This window comes from Struthio camelus, chromosome 4, assembly GCF_040807025.1.
Source record: "Struthio camelus isolate bStrCam1 chromosome 4, bStrCam1.hap1, whole genome shotgun sequence".
Taxonomy (NCBI): Eukaryota; Metazoa; Chordata; class Aves; order Struthioniformes; family Struthionidae; genus Struthio; species Struthio camelus.
The window spans coordinates 62,464,474-62,484,327 of NC_090945.1; the positions used below are offsets into that span (position 1 = coordinate 62,464,474).

At 38.4% G+C, this 19,854-nt stretch overlaps 1 protein-coding gene across 4 annotated transcripts in view; it reads right to left on the reverse strand.

Moving 5' to 3' along the window:
- The window catches only part of C4H4orf19 (chromosome 4 C4orf19 homolog), a 45,913-nt gene that overhangs the window by 16,458 nt on the left and 9,601 nt on the right, over positions 1-19,854 (reverse strand). Inside the window, exons 2-5 of one of the 4 annotated variants that reach the window (XM_068943213.1) lie at positions 9,377-9,426; positions 6,745-6,835; positions 3,771-3,825; positions 1,702-1,860 (exon numbers count right to left, since the gene is read on the reverse strand). The gene's annotated coding sequence lies outside the window, so the exon portion shown is untranslated. The remainder of the gene's footprint in view (positions 1-1,701; positions 1,861-3,770; positions 3,826-6,744; positions 6,836-9,376; positions 9,427-19,854) is intronic. The other 3 variants (XM_009673347.2, XM_068943215.1, XM_009673348.2) reach the window with 3 other exon arrangements.

The following is a 19,854-nucleotide window of genomic DNA, read 5'->3' on the forward strand; positions in this document are numbered from 1 at the left end:
CTGTTGGCATAATGATGTCATCACGGGCTCCCCAACTTTTGGAAACGCAATTACTGAAGTCCTGATTTTGGAATTCAAAGGCTCATTGCTCTTATGCCTCAAGGACTTTTTAAGGGATTAGTAGAAAAGCATCATGCAGAGAACTTGTTTGACTTGATTGCATGTTTGCTGAAAGGGAAGCACATGGCAATTGCTGTATGTCATAGATGTCAGAGTTCCGTTTTCTTTCATGTTTCTTTTAGAGTATGAAGTAGCTTATGAAGATGTTGCAGTAAAAATAAAAAAACCGTAATTTGGAAATTCTGTTCCATGTTCACATCATTTCAGTGTATCTTTTAAAAACTTTTATTTGTTCCTAATCATTTGCAAAATATTTGAATACTCCAACGTACTACTTTGTTCCCTACCTTCTTATATAGTTCCCATTCTGTAGCATCACAGAAGACTGCTTCTTGTTTTTTGCTAGAAATACGTGTACTTTGAGTTCTGTTAGCTAATGCCTGTCCTCCTCCCTTCCTGATCTGCTCTATCTATTTTCCCCATCGTATCAACCAGAGACTCAAACAATCTGAACTGTTGCATCTTGCTTCAGTGATATTCTGTAATGGGATTTCCTCCTCTTCAATGACCACCCCTGAGCATCCTGAAAACCATAACCCTTTTGCACTGGGTGTATACACGTTCTGTGTGCCTACATGAGAAATAATCATCTGCTCTAGGTTTGGCCTTTTCCAGTTCTCACTGAAATCAGTGGAGACCTTTCAGTTTACTTCAGAAGAAACTCGATGAGTCCCTCCATTGACTACATTATGACTAGCTGTCTGTTTCACTGGAAGCACTGGGGATTTTGTCTGTCTCTTATTGTTCTATACTTTTTTCCCCCTCCTAACAGCTGAACCATTTCTTTTGGCATGAAAACTACATACAGTTCAAAACCTGGTGCATTTTCTCCAGTTGGTCTGTAAGAGTTATCTTTAAAGTATTAAAGAAATGGCAAATATAAAAGGTCTTATGGTAGCTTTCTTATAGAAAGCTTTTAGTTTTGTGTGCAGGGTTAGCTGGAGAAGTGAGATTTCAACCTCTATTGAAGACGAAGTAAAAAAAGAAGGACTTAAAAACTTCAGACGGCTCAGTAAATTTAGGTCACAAAGAGCACAGAGAGAGGAACAATCATGCTGCTTGTTCCATCAATATATTAAACGCTTTGGTAAAGTATGTGAGTGCTCAATATATTAAACGCTTTGGTAAAGTATGTGAGTGCTGAGAAAATTCAGCAGGTACTGCTGAGAGGTCAAAGACATCTGTTAAAGATAGCAATAGTTCAAAGATGCTGCTGTCTCTGGTAAAAGATATGTTAGAAATTATAGCTGAATTTCAGAAAGGCAGATACTGAGGTCAGAAAGAGTATGAAGTTCTGTGTCCAGCCCTTGACAGATTTACTTTTGGCTCTGACCCTCGTTGCCTGTGTGAGATGGTGCTGAGCAAACTCTGATAAACTGGAGTGCATAGTGAGGCATAGCCAGGGGACCTCTGTCTCTACATGTGACTGAAACGTGAAACAGTACTAACATGAGGTGCTCCGCAGAAAATCAGGATATCACTGGTCACTCAGGTCACTGGTTTAAATGAGTGCAGCAGTCCCTAAGATCCTGTAGCAATGCAGGATCAACATAGCAATGTGAATATAAAGTAGATCCTCACCTGTTTCTTTTCTAACCACCACGGTGTGCCTTAGTTTCCTCACCCTCACCAGAGAGTATCAGTGGAATGCAAATAAGGACAGAATCTGACTTTCAGAATATTTATTCCTCCAGGGGCTGAATGAACCAGAAACTGCACAGCTCGATTTTCTTTGCAGCACTGACAGGAAAAGAAACAAATTTTTTACTTGAATTTCATATGTCAGCACAACTGCCTGTTAAGCTGCTTTTTGCTCTCTTCTGGTTCAGAAGTCACTTTTCCTTAGACTTCCATTTTCAGAGTTCAGAGTAGCTGAAGACTGTGTGCTTGTTTAAATATTGAAATATTTTCATGACTTGGGTTATTTCTCAACTAAATACATGTATTTTTTCTCTCTTTTATGGCCTTCTGGAATAATTTCATTTTTATTGTATCAATTTTATGGAAGCTGTTGTCAATCAGAAATTCTTTTTGAGATATTAGAAAAACGGAAAAGATGCGGCAGTCCGTGCAAAGACTATGTTCTACTGCCACAGGACAAAGTCTGTGAGGAAAAATGCACAAGCCGGACTGGTTCCCAGCAATATTATGTGATTACACTATGTAACTGCCACTAGCTCGCAGCATAGCAGCATACTGTGTGCTGCTATGAAATCAAGCTCCTCTTGGATCTTAGAGATGATCTTGCATGCCCTGAATGCTGTTCCCTCTTGTATAAACGTTGCTTGTGACTTCAGTGCAGCACCAGAAACCCAACTTTGCAGCAATGTGGGGACTCTAGATAGCACAACCTTTAAAAAATACTGTTGTAAGACTTTGAGTTTTTAGGTTTTCTGGGATGCACTTTGTGAACTGAGGAAGAGAGGGAAGGAGAGGAGGTGGGGACCTCACACACTTCAGAACTTATAAAATACTTGTAGATTAAATTAAAAAAATAATAACTTTTAATATTAAAGCAACAATTAAATGTAAGTGCACTACATGTGTATGTCCAAGGTAACTCATAAGCAGTTTTGGCATCCTGGGTTATTGAAAACTCGTCTTTTGTTTGCATACCAGTTTTATGAATAGGCTCACTATTTGTTTCTTTTTTTCCACGCCTCATTGGGTTTTTGGACATGTGTATGAAGAAACACTGCTGGTATTTAGCAGGCCTTTATCCTTTAAGTATATCATACCTTTTTACTTAAGGGAGTAATATTCTGAAAGCAGACTTGGATGTCTGTGGAGATTGCTTCAAACAGATATTGGAGTTTTTGCGTAATGCCTTTAGGCAGGATTGAGGCCAGGTAGGATGTATGATCCCAGCTGTGGTATTCAACTGGAGCTTTGTGTCCCCCAAATCATCTTGCCTTGAATATTTCAAATGCTTCTTATTTGTTTAGATGATCCAGAAGATTGCTAGTGGCAGATACTGCAGTGTTGTTCTAACATTCGGAACATTCGCCTCTTTTAATATAAAGAAAATTGGATAAAGCTGGAAACAGTATGACTCACTCATTCTCTCCTGAAAAAAAAATGGACCCAGGAGCTTTCTTAAAATTGTCAGGATATTGGATTTGTCCATCTAATGGAATAACCTGCAGCTCTTTGTAAGAGAACAGTTATAGAGGTCAGTGTTCTCTCCCGCTTGAACGTGAACCAATTCTCATATTTTTGAACTTGTTCTCCTTTCCCAAATCCCCCTCTTTCTTTTCCCCGTTATCTTAAGCTTGTCCTTCTCATGAACTTCTGCCAGCCTTTCAGCATTTTCTCCTTCCATTTTTTGCTTCTAGTAATTGACTTAGAATGGGTCAACTTTGTATTCTTGTGTTTCTTCTTTATGGTATTTAACTTTTTCTAAAGTTCAAAGTGGAAACAGGTAAGCTTTTATTTGTTACTACAGAAACATTAGGAAAGAAACACAGTTCAGAACGAGTTTTGTCAACCAGTGCTTGTAACACAAAGCATCGTCATTAGAAAATACAGTGAAGTACTTCAGAGAGAAAAGTAATGCAGTGTTGTTCACTATTCTGGTATGCTAAAGGTATAATGGTGAATGGCTAGTAAATCTTAAACTCACAGGAGGAGAATAAAAAAAAAAGTCTTACCAATCAGTTTGTACTCCATTGACTGCTTGAAAAGTTTGTTTTAAATGTCTTGATCCTGCAATAATAAAACAACACTTTGCGAGTGGTCTCTTCATGTGTCCACACAGTGAAGTAGGATACTGTGAGGTGGAGGCTGACTACTGCAAACCATGTGGAAATGTAAGAACCTCCTCTTTGTGCCCTTGTAAATTCTTGATTTAGATGATGATCAAACAAATCACTTGAATAATATGCTCATCCCTTTGAGCTGAATCGGAATGCTAACCTGCTTAAAGTGAGCATGAGCTTGCCTGCTACAGTGGATTAGGACTGATGTGAAATGTTTACACTCTAAACAACAACAAAACTAGAAAATCTTCGAATACACAGTACTATGTGAGTCTTTGCTAGCAGTCAGGACATTTATAGTATCAGCTAAAACTTTACCTTTACTTTATGCTGGTAAGAACTTTCTCCTTCAGATTTCATGAACTTAGAAACTTAAGAAATGCCTCTAGCACTTCAATAATATTCTAGGTATCTGGAAAAGCTATTGTTCTTTCAGATAAGTGTGCTCCAGGCTAAACAGAAAATTCGGTAAATGTTTTCTATTGAGAATTTACAGAGAAAAATTTGTAACATAATGATAGAGTTGGAATAAAACAAAGCAGATGCTTTTGCACCTTTAAAATATTAGTATATTTTCTGTATTTCTCATAGCAAATGGAATATGGGCATATGCACACATGTGTGCATGCAAAGCTGTAGTAAATACTAATCAGAAAATCAAGCTCATTTTTGTGATACAGACAACGTATTTTGCTGTGGATTTTAGAATTTGTGCCATGTACTTTTTTGATTCTCAGCATCTCTCTGCTTCAGTAACGATAACTTGAGTTATTTCAGTGCAGTTTGTATTACAAGCCTATTTTCTAAATAGAGCTGAATGTGCTGGCATGATTTTTGAACGTGCAAGGTGTTTCTTGTAAGATGGTGAGGTTCTTATGTATTAGCGATTGTAAAATCGCTATCAGCAGAACTCGTTTAGGATCTAAGCCATAGTAATTTATTCATGAATTCAGCATCAGTAGATAATAGGGCTGGGGATGACAGTGCAAGGCAATTTCATGGTTGTTGCAGTTGCTACTGTTTTTGCTACACCATTTTTCCATACGTATATTCTGGATTTGCATAGTTGCAATTATATGAACCAGATTTGTGGTTAAACTCTGAGAAGTTCTCTTAATATGTCACTGCTAGCTTTCAGGTTTGAAAGAACCCTCAGCTGTACATGTAGTTCCACAGCTGCTGTAAGCCTACAGCGTCAAGAAGACAACAATGCAGTGTTTGACCCATTGATGATATTTAGAAGCTTTTTTATAAAGAGCCTGAAAGATGACTTAAAAATAAATGCATTCTGCTGAATTTGTAATTCAGCAGCTTGTGATTTAGGATCAAGTTCAAGCGGCCCAGATGCGCGATGTGACTCGTTGTTAAGGAGAGCCTGGGAACCCTTGATTCATTGCATTGCTCTGTTGCCCTACAGCAAGTCACTTAACTCGTCTTGTACATTACAGTCTCATATCCTTCCCGGAGCTTAATGTTTGTGCAGCACTTTGGAGATTTACAGCCCTATTCAATCTTATACTGATGCAAAGAGTTGAGACTATTTCTATACATCTGTCAAAGGTGCCTTTTGTACTTTAGGTAGAGTAACTAATAAAGCTTATGAGGAATATGTTGTTTGTTGCTATCTATTTTTAAAGTAACTTTTACTGGAGTCTTCTTGTGTCACTTTTTACCTTAATTCTATTCTTATTTGATATAGCTGTCATTATAAAGTAGATTCTTCCATTAAATTTCTGTCCTAATCTCTAATTAATATTAGTTATTAATTAATATTAGTTAATTAGTTATTAATTAATTTTGTCTTCGTGTCCTCATTTGTTTTGTGTAAACCATGGCCTACACATTTATGCATATCATGGAGCCTTTAAATGAAAATAAAATCCACGGCCTCTTGCCACATGTTGAAAGGATGCAGATTTTATTTAACAAAGGTAAAAGATGCTTAACTACTGTAAACAAACGTAAAAGATGCTGTTTAACTCAGCCCTGTGGTGCATTCTTATCTCTGGTAAGTTGCTTTTGTCTCCTTAAGAAATTCTGAAGTAGCAGATTAGCTAAAGGGGTTTTTTTTCAGTTTATAATTGGATTTTGTTTGTTTATTTTAAGTCTACTAGGGAATATGTTTCTATAATTCTCTGGAAATGGAAAAGAAAAATGCCAGAAAGGATAGCTGATAGGAGTCATAGTTGTTGGTAAGCTGTAGGCATACCCATTATATCATGCCAAGTGATAAGTGATTTCACTGTGAACTTCTGCTTGAAAATAACAATGTGTTTGACTGGCTTTTGACCCCAAAATAGGGGCTTTTCTTTAAAGGAAAATCAATGAATTAGTGAAACTGTCTGCGTATAGTGTTAAAATGAGTACTGAAAACTCAGTGTCAAATGCTTGATGCTTAAGAAAAGAATGTATGTGGAAGCTGACTTTCAAGTGAACCAGTAGTTCATTTTCTCTATGTTAGCAAGGATCAGGCATAAACCATTTCTGTGTTTGTACTTAAACTTGAGTTAAAAATATTCTTTTTTCATTGCATTTGGAGTTTTTTCCTCTTTTACTTGGTGATGGTGTGGAACGTGGCTGTTATTCCTGTAAATTGCATTCATAACTAATCATAACTAAATATTCTTTTACTGTTATCCTGCCTTAATGACATCCTTTTTGAGATGTTATTGGAAACTGTCTGGTGCATAAAACAATGTTTGTAAATCAAGGAATGTTGCCACATCCTGCTCATTTATGTTGTTTAATACTTTTTATATTATTCTTTTTGAGAAAGAAAAGTAAAGCCTTACACACTGAGTTGCTCCAGTTTATTGCAAGCAATAACTACAAATGAACTCAGACCTGATCTTTGGAATATGCTTACCATGTCAGTGTAGGTTGTTTATGCAAGTCAATAGTATCTGCATGGTTGTCGTGAATCCAAGCAGCAAGTAGTTTTCACATTCTAAAATAACCTGGAATTAAAAAATATATATATATATTAGGCTCTCCGTTCTTATGCTGCAGAAGCTCCAATTTGCATTTTCCATTTCATTTAGTTGCTGGAAACTTTGCTATCTCAAAGTCATATGGTCAAAATCTGAATGCAGTATGACAAGCCTGTTTTGCCATAAACCCTGGGTGCTCTTTGTGTTACACAGAATTAACCTTTCAGACACCATGAACAGTTATTTCTATATTTACCTTCTCATTGTGCTGTTGGATCCCTTTCTATGTTTTTGGTTTTTAAAGTGTATCTGTCCTCTGATTGAAGTGCGCACATGAGGTTCTTCTTTCCCTGTGCAGACTGGGAAGTTGCTGCTCCGTTCCACCTATCTTACTGCTCAGTTAGGACCCCCTCCATACGGTTTTCAGGAACCATACAGAGGTTCGTTGTTGTACAGTGTTGTGAGAGGCCCACCAGTACTTTTCATAAGAAAACAGCCTTCCTCACCCTAAGGATCAAACATGTTTTACTCAAGAAGAAGAAAAAAAAAAGCCGAGGTTTAACTTTTTCTTCTAAGAAATTCATAACTCAGTCCTCCAATCTTTTCTGGAGATAAGCTGATTGTAGACATTACTTATTTTCTGGCTTAGGACAAAATTATTAAAACACAGTGCTCTCCCTGACAGTTTCAGAAAATGTTTGGCTATCACTATTATTTTTAATCTGTGCCCTGTGACATATATTCCTTCTTCCTTCCCTTCTTTAATAGCCTTGCCCCATGTGTGCTTTTGTGGCATTGTTCAAACGTTTTGTGGCATTGTTCAAATGTGCTGCAAACTGTGTTGTCCAATAGCTTTTTTTTTTGGATCTTTTTGGTCAATTCAACTCTTCATCTCAATTCAAATTTCAGCAGAACTGACCTCTGATTTACATACATTCTTGGCATTTCTGCCCATGCATTTCACTATAATTGTTTACATAAGGTTATGTTAGTATGCTCTTTGTGCAAGACAAGTTGAGCCGGACCTCATATGAGGGTCACTGTATAATACATAGGCCTGTTGCATGTTGTTGACAGAATTGTGATTGACCTTCTCTACGAGTGGAATCAAAGTCTTTAATATTCTGTTGCAAAGTCATGAAATTGAGAAGTTTCAGGAAATCAAAGCTGAATTTGAAAATCCTAAATTGCTTCTATTAATGCTTGGAGTCAAGAAATAATCTTTCAATTGCAAAACTGTATACTTCTCCTCTCTGTTTTATAGGGATAAGGAAAACTAAAAATGTAGGTAACTAAAGCTATCCTCTTGTTAAGGAGCAGGATAAATGAATAGTAAGTTTTCTTTAAAAAAAAAAATTTTGAAGTTATTTATTAGTCTTTCTTGAATTTTAAGAGACTTTTCAAGACATTTTTATATGTTTATCAGTATACTAGTTCTTGAATTATGCTATTATGCTCCCTATAAATATAAACTTTGTCACTAACATCATGAAGTACATAAGTGGGTAACTGAGGTACCATTCATCAATTAACATTTGAATCAACACTATTTAACAATTCTTCTAGATCTGACTAATCTCCTTGATTTGTGGTGAGCCTGAGCAGTAACCAAAAAGGTACACGTTATCTCCCAAGGGGTAAAGACAGGCTGATAAGAGGAGATAGCTTTATGCTGCAGGTGAAAATAGGCAGTAATCTTCTGGAAGAGCCTGTGATCTTGCTAGTTTCCAGGTGGCATGGACTGAACTTCCAGCTCCCAGTTGTGAGAGTTGTTTTGCTTATCTTGCCATAAATTGAAAATGTTATAAAATGCTGATGTATTTGTCTGTAATGAGCTATATTAAAATAGAGACAAGGGATTTCTGAAGAATTATTAGCACCTTTCAGTTAGCTAAGGCAGCTTATGATACTGCTCACCATTTAGTTGATCTTGCAGTACATCATCATGTGCCCATTTGTGTCTAGATACAGGTTATTAGCTATAACTATCTGTTAGAGAGACCACTTCTAAAGTTTGGGTCATTGGCACTAAAAGAGATTTTTACGTTCTCTGTGTTCCACCAGTTTCACAGACTGTGCTGGCTGCTTTCTATTTCTTTCCGGCAAGTCGTGATCATGAGCTATGTTAGATATTCTTGTTTGTAGCAGGCTTTTTGCTGTCTTAAGCATGAATCACAACAAAAATAAATTTCTCTTATATTTTAGGAAGTGTTACATAGAATCATAAAATACTGCGTTGAAAGGGAAATCTGGAGTTTATCCAGCCCAACCTTCCACTCAGTAGAAGTTGGTATCAGTCTACAGCATGTTACAAATCATATAACAGCCAGGTCTCAGCTCATTTATGCATAGGAAACTTTGATCTTTCTTGGTAATGTCTGTGACAACAGTGTATGGCTCTGCTAGGCAGGTGATGCATTGTCAGTTTACTCTGTCTATGTCTGCATAGTCCTTTATAGGTAAAGATCTCCTAGAAGTCTGCGGTGAAAGTTCTACATCCTAGATTTTCTACTTCTGTAACGATTTCCTCTTCTTAGCCTGGGTGTTAAATGTTTTGTGATTGCTTACCTTCAGATATCAGGCCAAAATACTAGCAGTTTGTCTCTTGTTTAAAGAACCTGGAAGAGGAAAAGAACGTGAAATCCATGCTCTATTGCTATATATTGCTATTTGCCCATGTTACTGTTTGCCCTGGCAGAACAGAGACATTTATCTTCCTTCTAGAAGATATTTGAGGCAATTTCTCTGGGTAGTTAACAAGAGAATTGTTAGTTGTAGTAGACTGTGCTGCTTCTCAGGTACCATTTGTTTCTCATCTTAAAGCTTTTGTTGTCGGGATAAGCAAAATAACGACTAAATAAGAAATGTCTTGTGACTAGGAACTTTTAAGCCTCATCCTGCAGTTACTTGGGCACAAAGGTGTTCAGGTACCCAGTTTCGGTAGATGTTATTCAGCCAGCATTGAGAAATCATGGCAGTTCGCCAGATAGTACTCTGTGTGTGGAGCACCTTCCTTTTCTTTCTTTGTAGAAGCTGAGGACATGCAGCCTTTCATATGATCTGAAACCGAGAAATCAACCTACCCTGATGCATAAAAATTAATTAGAGACACAGAGAGGCCAAAACCAGCTTCTGGTTCCTGCAGCTGTCAATGCCCATAAATCACCTCTGTTTTTCCTTTGAAGCAGGACAGGAGAATGAATTTAATTAATGGGTTTGACTTGCTCTAGAAACATGCTGTAGAGAAGTTGCCCTTCCCACACCTTTCACAGATGCTGTAAACATACAAATGTTATTGTGTATTTACTCATGAATGCTTGCCAGCCTCATTGTGCTAGATACAGTTGAATGCCTCAAGCAGGTGGCAAGCCAATGATTGCAACAAATCCTTGTTCTTTCAACACCCAGATCGTAGCTACAAAGCAGGAGCAGGTTTGAAGGTGTTGGACGGCTGGTGTCACTTCCTTGGTTCCACCTGAGTTGTGCTCAACAAGGGCGTAAATAATGGGTGCTATACGATTCAGCAGGGGAAAACAAAAAGGGTGTCTTTCATCTGACTGAGAATTTAATTATGTGTATGTGTGTATATATATAAAAACTATATATATATAATTTAGTATATATAGTGTATATACATATTTAGTATATATATAAAAATTAGATAGGTTTATCCTGCCACTCTGTTTAAAAAAAAAAAAAAAAAAAAGCTTATTCTTTTTGAAACTGTCCCTACAGTGGGTAATCAAGAGTACTTCTGACTTTATTGTTTGATTTTTCTTGTATTTTTAATTCTATCTTACTATATGTAGAGCGATCCTGAAACTGCCCAGCTGGATCAGACCCAATTTCAGGCCCGTGTTCAGCATCAGATACCTCTGAAGAAGCTGCACAAACTCCCCTCAGGGAGCTGATATTATGCAGCTTTTACTTCCCATCAAACGTGGCTTAAATCTCTGTATTATGAAGGCTTATATCTCCTAGAACTTTTAGCTTTTTCAAACCTGTATTTAATTTTGTTGTATTCACTGTTGTGACACTGGATAATGCTTGTTGTTGTGCATGGAAACCTCATTATACTCTTTCCCTTGGTGATAAATGTATAGATACCAATCACCCAAGCTAGTTGTGCTGGAGGAAGAATTTCATTTGCTCCGTTCTGAATTTTTTCCTATTCTTATATTTCCTATTTTTTTCCTATTCCTAACTGAATGTTCCCTGGCATATATATTATATAACAAGATGGTTATACCTTCCCTATAGTCTGTATGACAGTATATGTTTCCTTGTGTCCCTCTAGGCACCTAGATAACTTTGGAAAATGTATACTAAGAAATGTTGGCTATACTAGAAGAAACAGCAATTCAGAGCATTATATTAACTTTTCTATGTGGATGGAGTTATTTTTGCTTAGTGTGGATGTTTCTGAGATGCGGGCTTAATCTCCAAGGAAAGAATCATGGAAAACAGTGGTGCTTTATTCAAATACTGAAAAAAGTAGCCATTAATGGCTGACTGCTGCCTTATATAAAAATCTGAGTTTTATTTTCTTAGCAAGAGTGTTGTGCGCAGGACTCTAGCTGGGGATTCAGGAGAATGGAGCCTCTAAGCTTCAGAACAATATTATGGGACCTGTGGTGAGTGTATTTATGAATAGATATGTGGAACATAAGATTCAAAGTGAGTGTTAAAAGCGCAAGTCACTGCGCATTTTAATCTGGCAAAATTCTCAGTCCTCTCTTCTTTTCTGTGACACGCTCATAGCTTGAAAAGATCCATGATCCTTGTTTTTTAAACCCTCATGCCAAAACAAGAGCATATATAACAAGAAATGTTTTCAAAGAATGCCAAACACTGGGTGACTGGTATGCGAGGTCTCTGTGTTTGTTATCAGAGAACATTTTTTCATTAAACTGCAGAATAAATATTTTAGCTTTCTCTTCTGTATGCAACAACTTTAAATCAAGAGCTTTTAATCATTTTTAAAAAATTTTTATTAAATGATTAGGTTATTATTAAAGCAATATCAGGATGCACTTTATCATATGAAAAAATCCTCATTAGCCCAATTTCGCCAGTGCAGCTTCCTGTAAAGGCTCTGTGTTGCGCGTTGCAGAAGTCATCGTCCCCAGCTGTTGGCCCCATCTCATTATTGGGCAAGGCCAGTTTCAGAGTAGGGGAGGTGAAAGGGGCTGCCTTTCTTCCACTCTTTTGTCACCGAAGTTCATAGTGCACATTAATGTGAACCGAGCTTAAACTTACTGCTGCCTGTTCTGCTGTCTTCTCCGTGGCAAGATCCAGATGCTCTCCAAGGGGCAGAAACATGTGTGGCCTTTAAGCTTGGTAAAAGCTAGACTGTGAATCGTTTGGACTTAAGTCTTAGACTTAGCTATGCGTTGCTTTACCACTTTATTGCTGAAGAATCTGACAAATTAAAGGCAGTTTGTTTGCTGCCTTATCTGCAGTCGTGCCCTGCTTTTAACTGTCTCGCCCTTCTCTGCATTGCGTCAGAAACGTAATAGGGATGTGTTTGGGGAAAGGCTTGTTTTGAGCCCTTTAGTGCTCTACTGCGAAACATTGGGGCTCAGTTCCTGGTTGTAATTTCTTGGTGTTATGTAACAGTAAGAGGTGAATTGTATTTGGGCAGAGCCAAAGACATGCTGCAAGTCTGAACACATGTTGTTTCCCTCATGTTTGGCTGGAGAGACAGCTTGCTGCGGTCCCTCTCTGCTCCACTGTGGCAGGGGTATGGTGCTTGGGATCGTAACCTTGTCCGCGCTTACCTAGGAGCTTGTGCTCTCTATATTCTTACAACAAATCATGGATTTATTGGGGGGAGGGGAGCAGGAGGAGATGTGGGCACTGTGGATGTTTTCTTTCTCTTTCCACTGCCACCTTCATTGAAACTACCTGATATAAACGTGTCCAATTCTTTCTCCTTTTGTGATTTTGACCAGGGCTTGTAGCTACCCTGCTTAGGACCTGGCTCTTCATAAGCAGTATTCTCAGGTACTCAATCCCCTCCCAATCTCTGACAATTTTCAGTCAATGGTGGCAAAGCAACATCTAGTTTAGCTACAGAAATTAGGCAGGTTTCTGAAGAGTGTAATCCACTGTCATAAGCTCTTCCACGGGCAAAGAGCCATGGGGAGCCTCCTGCAGAAATGGAATTTCCCTCCATTCACATTTTGGAGGGTGTAGAAGTGGATGATATTAAATCCTGTGTCATAATTTAGAGTGAGAAGATTGCAGACTGATTCCGTAAGCAGAAAAATCCCTTAAGGAAATACATTAGGTCTATGATCCTTTCAGTCAGAAGATTAGCGATTCAGTCAAAAACTAACTTATAGAAATGGCTTAAAAGTGAAGATTTTGCTAATAAAGGTATGAAGTATATGATGCTGAAGGCTATGAAAATTGGAGAACTTTGGAAATGTTATTTTCTGTGTTTTCAAGTGGTTGTGGTAGCAAAATGTTCTGAGTTACAGTTACTTGAACATGACTCTTCTAGTCCAATATTTGAAATAGACTTGTGGTTGAAAGCATCCTGCTGTGCTCAGTGTTCATTCATATGTTTGGATAACGTATTCAGCCTTTAAAGCCCCAACTTCATTCTGGGACTTGTTTGTTATAGTTCCTAATTGTGTAGCTATTACATTGTCTCAGCTGAACAATGAGATGATGTGGAATAGAAGTGTTTCAGCTGACATTTTGCATATTCAGTGTTATCAAATACAGAGCTGGAAGCAGGATTCTCTGATTGCTTTTGCTATGTGTATGTGTGTCCCTTGTTGCTGTGGTTAGTTTGTGGATTATGTATATAAATGGCTCCACTGAACATCCCTATGTTATCGAAGTTAAGTTTTTATCAATTTTTTTAAAGTGCTTATTTCTCCATTAAGATAGAAAAGTAGGTCACAATGGCTGCTGCCTCCTATTCCTCCTGGTTTCGGTAGCATTATCCTTCTGAAAATGAGGTTTCATTCAGAGGGTGGAGCCAGGTTTTTCCTCTCGCTTAAAAAGTACGACATCGAGTGGAACAAATGGAAGGACCCTTTTTTATTGTTACCGTATATTTATGTGTATTATCTTAGATCATACGACTGACATATGCTCAGAATGGTATGTGTAATTGCTGTGCAATTTCTTCTGAACTACTTGCCTCCACCGTTGAGCACCACGGTCCATCCTAGGAGGTGGTGGCTGCGCCTGAGGGAGGTCTGCTGTGAGCTGAAGGATGTGCCTGCGTGTCCCTCCCGTGCACCGACGCAAGGCACTGAGGCTAGGCTGGCCTTTGATGGCATCAAGGGTTCCTACGGGGCGTATTGCTTTTCCTTAGGTTGCTCAGGCAGCATGAGGCAGATGTAAAGCTGTTCCTAAAGGCCAGTAAGCCCCATTGCCAAAGTGTCAGCTCCTCTACCCTTTTTTCCTTCTACTCCCTGTGTAGGCAGTATTCTGCATAAAACAAGACCAGCTTGGAGTAGGGTAGCTTTTCTGGGTGAAAAAACAAGGCTTTTCTGATGAAACTTAATGCATATATAAGGGCCTAATAGGCACATAAAATCTCACTGAAGCTAACTTCTGCTGGTCACTTTGCAATTTCTAGCCTTAATGCTAGCAATATTTTTATCATCCAACCAAATAAAAGGCCAGGAGGATGCATCAGCAGTGAGTCCTCTGAGCAAAGCAGGCAATAACAAAGATGAAGTTTTTGAAAAAGAGAACGTTTCACTAATGTGGTCTCTAAAGCCCTTTCAAAGTGGGCAGTAAAGGTGCTTTTCAGACAAACTACTGCAATTCAATTAGACTGACCTAATTTTCATTCCTTCTCTCCCTGCTACAGATTTCCACACTGATACAATTTAATGTTCTTAAGATTTTATTGCACCTGGGTGGGACCTGGGTTACAGCACCACTGACTAACATAGCTTAAAATAGAAAATGTTGCCTGAATGAGCATCTTGTTTATATGTTCCTCTGAGCTAAGAAAACTGAAAAAAGACTCTCTTGGTTTGGGCAGATGAAACTTTTTTTTAAAGAAAAGGAAATACTGCTGTAGCCCAAAGTAAATGCTACTGCATATGGTTTATATAACTTATATACTTCTTTTAAATTAGAGGAAGTAGAGGCCATAGACCCATTCTTCTGTATTTATATAATTATCTCTGTGCTGACTGCTCTCAGTGACATATTAAATGGCACAGAAGTCTCACTGTACTCCTATCAACTCAGTCGCGTGTATCACATCCCACAGCAAAACTGGTTATGCATTTAACACAGTTTTATTTAGAAATAGAAATTCTTACTGGGCATGTCTTCAGCAGCATCTGTTTTCTTTATTTAACTTAATTAAAAGCTGTTTGAAAATGCATTGACGACATCAACATTTGGATAAAATTATGGAGTGATGGTTCTAGGTTCCAAGCCTTTGAAATAAATAAAAGTTCTTGTTGGATCACTAAATTACTTTTCCCTAATTTAAAATTGTTAATCCTTTGAGGGTGAAGCATTCCAAGCATCTATGGCCTTGTTTGCCCACAGAAATAGCACTGTTATGAAGCGAGAGTAAACGAATCAACATAAACCAATTTTAAATCAGTGCATCATTCTTATATACAAAATTGCTTTAATTTAATTGTGCCAGTGCACCACCGCACTTTCATTACAGTTATGTAGTATAAATTCGTCTTTCCATGAACAGCTCTGAGCAATGGTTTTGCAACGAAACCAGTGCCATTGCAGCATTTAATAAAGGCTGGATTCTCACATCTTCTCTACCAAGACCTGCTCAGTGTCTTGGCATAAGACTTGGGTTTTGCCAGATGTTGGTGTTTACCTGCAATTTTCATATGCAGGATTGAGACCAATGGGATAGTTTTAAGTGGTGAGAGACTTCCTCCCTGTTTGCTGTCTTTGATTACACGATCTGTAAAGAGGGCCTCAAATTTAGATGTTCATTTTTCCATTGTAGGTTTAACTTAACTGGTGTGATGTCATGTGTATTGCCATGATTTTAAGTGGACAATGCAATGGCTGTTGTAAATCAATATTCCTTTTGTTTTTACACTAACAAATGCTATGTATCACATCTTGTATGAGTTTTACTTAAATTTGGAGGTTACAGAGAACAGCTAAAGCTCTGGCACAGACTTTCTTTTTCTGCAATGTACAGTAATTATTGAAGTTAAGGTATTCTCATGAGAATGAAAATTGCCTTGTTTTGTTATTCAGTCCTTCGGTCATGAGATTTGGTTCTTACCAATGAATGGAGAGCTAAATAATAGTTCTCCAGCTTTGACAGGACCCAAATTTTCAATGTTAAAATCAAACAGTAAAAATTAAAATCTTAGGCCTCTGTTATACATCACAAAGCCAGTACTGAAGACATGTTTTCCTTTTACAGATCACCTTTAATTTAGGCACTGAATGATCTGTGTGAACCTAAATGAATAAAATATCCAATAAAAAGTTTTTTTTTTTCCCCTCGACTGCTTAAATTATTTCAGCAAGTCCTACTGGTATGGACATCTGTGACCACATGGATGGGGGACACTGCAATGTTCTGGGTCTCTTGAATAATGGTAACTAAATACCACTCTTGAATAAGTGGTAATTTACTGGATACATTTCCCAACATTCTGCCATCTAAAGACATTCACATTTATTGTATATATTTTTTAAAAAGGTACGTGGTAATAAAGATGAGTGAGGAATTCTGGTTTACAGAAGATACAAAAAGTTTTTTTTTTTTTTTCAGTTAACAAAACACACATTTTTGTTTGTGGCTTCCCCTTTAAATTCTCTCTGAAATGACCATTTTCCCCTTAACTTTATAGGATGATTTTTGTGGTGGTCTTTCCCTATTCTAGAGAGCATTGGGATCCCTGTACCCTAGGAAAAACATCGGAGCTTAGCTTTTCTGCTCCTTGTCAGGCTTCTGGGTTGATTGTCAGAGAACTGAGCTTCTTTCCAGGTTTGGATCACAGAGCTAGTGAGGTGAGATGGTGACAGGGAAGTGGTTGAGTTTCTGATGAAGACCCACATAGCAGTCCAGCTTCTATCAAATCCTGCCTTGTTCGTGTCAAAAAAGACACCAGCATTCATTTCAGTTAAGAAGAGCTAGCAAATCTGCATAAAAATATAGGCAGCACTTTCCGAACAGTTTTGTTACCTGGTCAAGTTTCAGTTCACACTCTTTACTGTGGTGAGGAAGGGGTCTGAGGAAATAAGATATTTTTGTCCTTTACAAAAAAGAATGCCTTTTAACACTATCTGGCATATTATCTCTTCAGATGCTTTACATGCATCAAACTTATATTTTTTCTGTAGCAGAACTTTCTTCCCCCAAAAGTGTCATATGACTGACTTGAGGTGTGGTTTGCTCTCACAGCTAAATTTCTGTAATGCTGAACTGCTGCCAAGAGACAGGCCTACTCTCACCAATTTCCTTGTGCTGTGCTGGATCTATTAAAAAGAAAAAAGTAAATATTTATTTGAAGGTTTGTAATGGAGGAAAGTACCCCCTAAAAAACCCAATCTGACTCAGACTGAGTTTACTCTGAACTTATAAGGTGAAAGTCTGTGAACTAGAGACCTTGACACCTGCTGAAACTTGTGCCATCCTAAGACAGCTGGAGTGAGCGTAGCCCAGAGGTGGCTCTGTGGGTGCTGGCTCTGATTTCAGAGCCTGACTGCCCAGAGCCAGGTGAGGGGTGGAGGTGTTTTGCCTGAGAGGTTGACGGAATACAGAGGCAGCACTGCACTGATTTCCTCCTTCTGTCACTTAACAAAAAAGTCTACTTATTCAGATAGTAATTAATAGTCAAAAACAACAAGGAGTTTGCAAAACAAGTCTACTACATAATTTGTAATGCCTGCGCTGTTGTAACATTATCTTAAAACAAGAGCCTTGCTACAGACGGTAGTAAAGGGGAATGAAAATTCTTTATTGCCTCTGGAAAGGAATGCTATTGTGTAATGTTTTCCAATTAGAACAAAGCTTGGTTAGTTTAAACTGTTTTGAAAGATCCTTGATACTGTATTTTTTTCTATTTGTTATGTTTTCAGGTAGTAGAAAGTTTTATAGATATGAAAGCTTTATAGACATGGAAGAAGTGTGGAAACTTGGGAATTAAGACTGAAAGAAAAGATGTCTCTATAGGCAAATTCTAAGATGGAGGAAACAGATGAAAATATTAATAGGGTAGTTATTTGTGTGGATTGGGCGGAATAATGACTAGGGGGTGATGGCTTTGCTAAGAGGACCAACTAATCTGCTTGTGGCCTTCCTTACAACCTTATGTCCTTATGGACCTGCATTCTCCACTCCTGTAGCAAGTGGCTTCTAGGAGTGGTCCAGGCTTATGAAGTAGCCATGCACATCTCAGTCCCAGGGCTGACAGAAGTCAAGTGCCACGCTTGTGGGGAACAGTTTGCAAAAACCCTACCTAGCTGCTTGGGTACCTTAGTGCCCATTATGTGTAAGCTGTTGCCGTGAAATGTGTGTAGCTGTCTAAAGTCCTGTTAACATAATGTGCCCCTGGCAGATACACTTTTGGTAGAGCTAAGTAGCTTGACAGCTGGGTTGCCAAGGCAATTTATGGTTGACAAACTTGGTGTTCCCTTGACCTTGAAGAGTTCCTTCTGTTGGGTGAGCTCTGAGCCTGCTTAATGCACGTTGTAGACTTCTGAGTCCACTGCTGTTAAAGCAGCGTGTGGCAGTGGCACCCACCTTGCATAATAGCCACCTGCTGTCACCCGTTGCTTGGGAATTTGAGATACTTGTGACTAAGTCCCTCCTAAAGCTAAAGGGACCCAGAGCTTTTACTTCCTGGGACGATGGTTTTGTTACTGATAGGCAAGATGGGATTGGCTTATTATTGCTTTTTCTCCCTAAAGTAAGTGGGTGCCAAGAGTCTGGGTCCACTCTGGATTCTGGAACTACTCTATTTAATCTGTTACTGTTTAAATAGGCTATGCCTTATTGCATGTCTCTGTGAAAGCTAAAAGAACAATGAGGCCTTTATCTCATCTGGTGCCTGTAGATGCTGCCATAACAGAAACAAGGAAATGCTGTAAAAAACCTGAAGCCAACTGTCTTGTTCCGGATAAGCTCACCTGCAAAGGACTTACAACCTCTTTATAAGGGGAAATCCTATATACCAGTTTGGTGGTAAACGTTTTCATTTCCTACTGAAGGGGAGGGGGCAAAAGCCTGAAAGTGTAATGGGAGCAGGGTATTTTCACACTGTGAACGGCAAACATGTCAGAATCGTTCCAGGCATTTCCCCTGAATGCTTCAAAAAGGCCATTCATGGAAAGCTTTATTGCAATCAGCTGCAATCCTTGCTTCCATGAAGAGATTTCAATCCTCTTGGGAAATAAAAGAAGCACGTGGTGAAAGAAGGAGGGAGAAGCCCAGACTCTGTTTCAGGCATACCTGAAAAAGAAGATATCTAGAGAGAAAATCTAGGAGAATCTAGGGAGAAAAATCTATTCTCTCATTGGTGATTTTTTTCTGAAATCAGACCTTTTCAGGCTTTATGATGGTCTGTCTACCCTTTATTTTCTATATAGGTGTGTTATTTTTTCCACAGCAAGAAGGTAGACAAAGATCTCTCTGTGTGGGAAGGTGTCATGGGAGGAGGGGGAAGCTAGTTCTGCAAACAAGCTTATTTCAAATACCACCCTAGAGAGACAGTGCCGATTTTTGGGAACTGGGCTCCATGTGGTAGGTGGGAGGGAATTTCTATGCTATTGATTAATTTCAAATTGTGTGGGATTTTCTTGGCATAAATGAATATGATCTTTGCCAGCTTAAGCTTAATTTTCCTTCAGTCAAATGAGGTGCAAGAGCTCTGTAATGAGGAAGTTTTGAGGATGTTTTGAGGATGAAGAACTCCTGAAACTGCAGGGCTTGGTGGAGTTGATCTCTCCATCTGCTTGGGAAGGGGAGCTCTGCTTTTTCTGGGCAGTAGTATATTTACTCATACATATTGCTTTGCAAAGTTTTCAGCAGCCTTGTTCAAGAAACCCTATATATCTCCTGT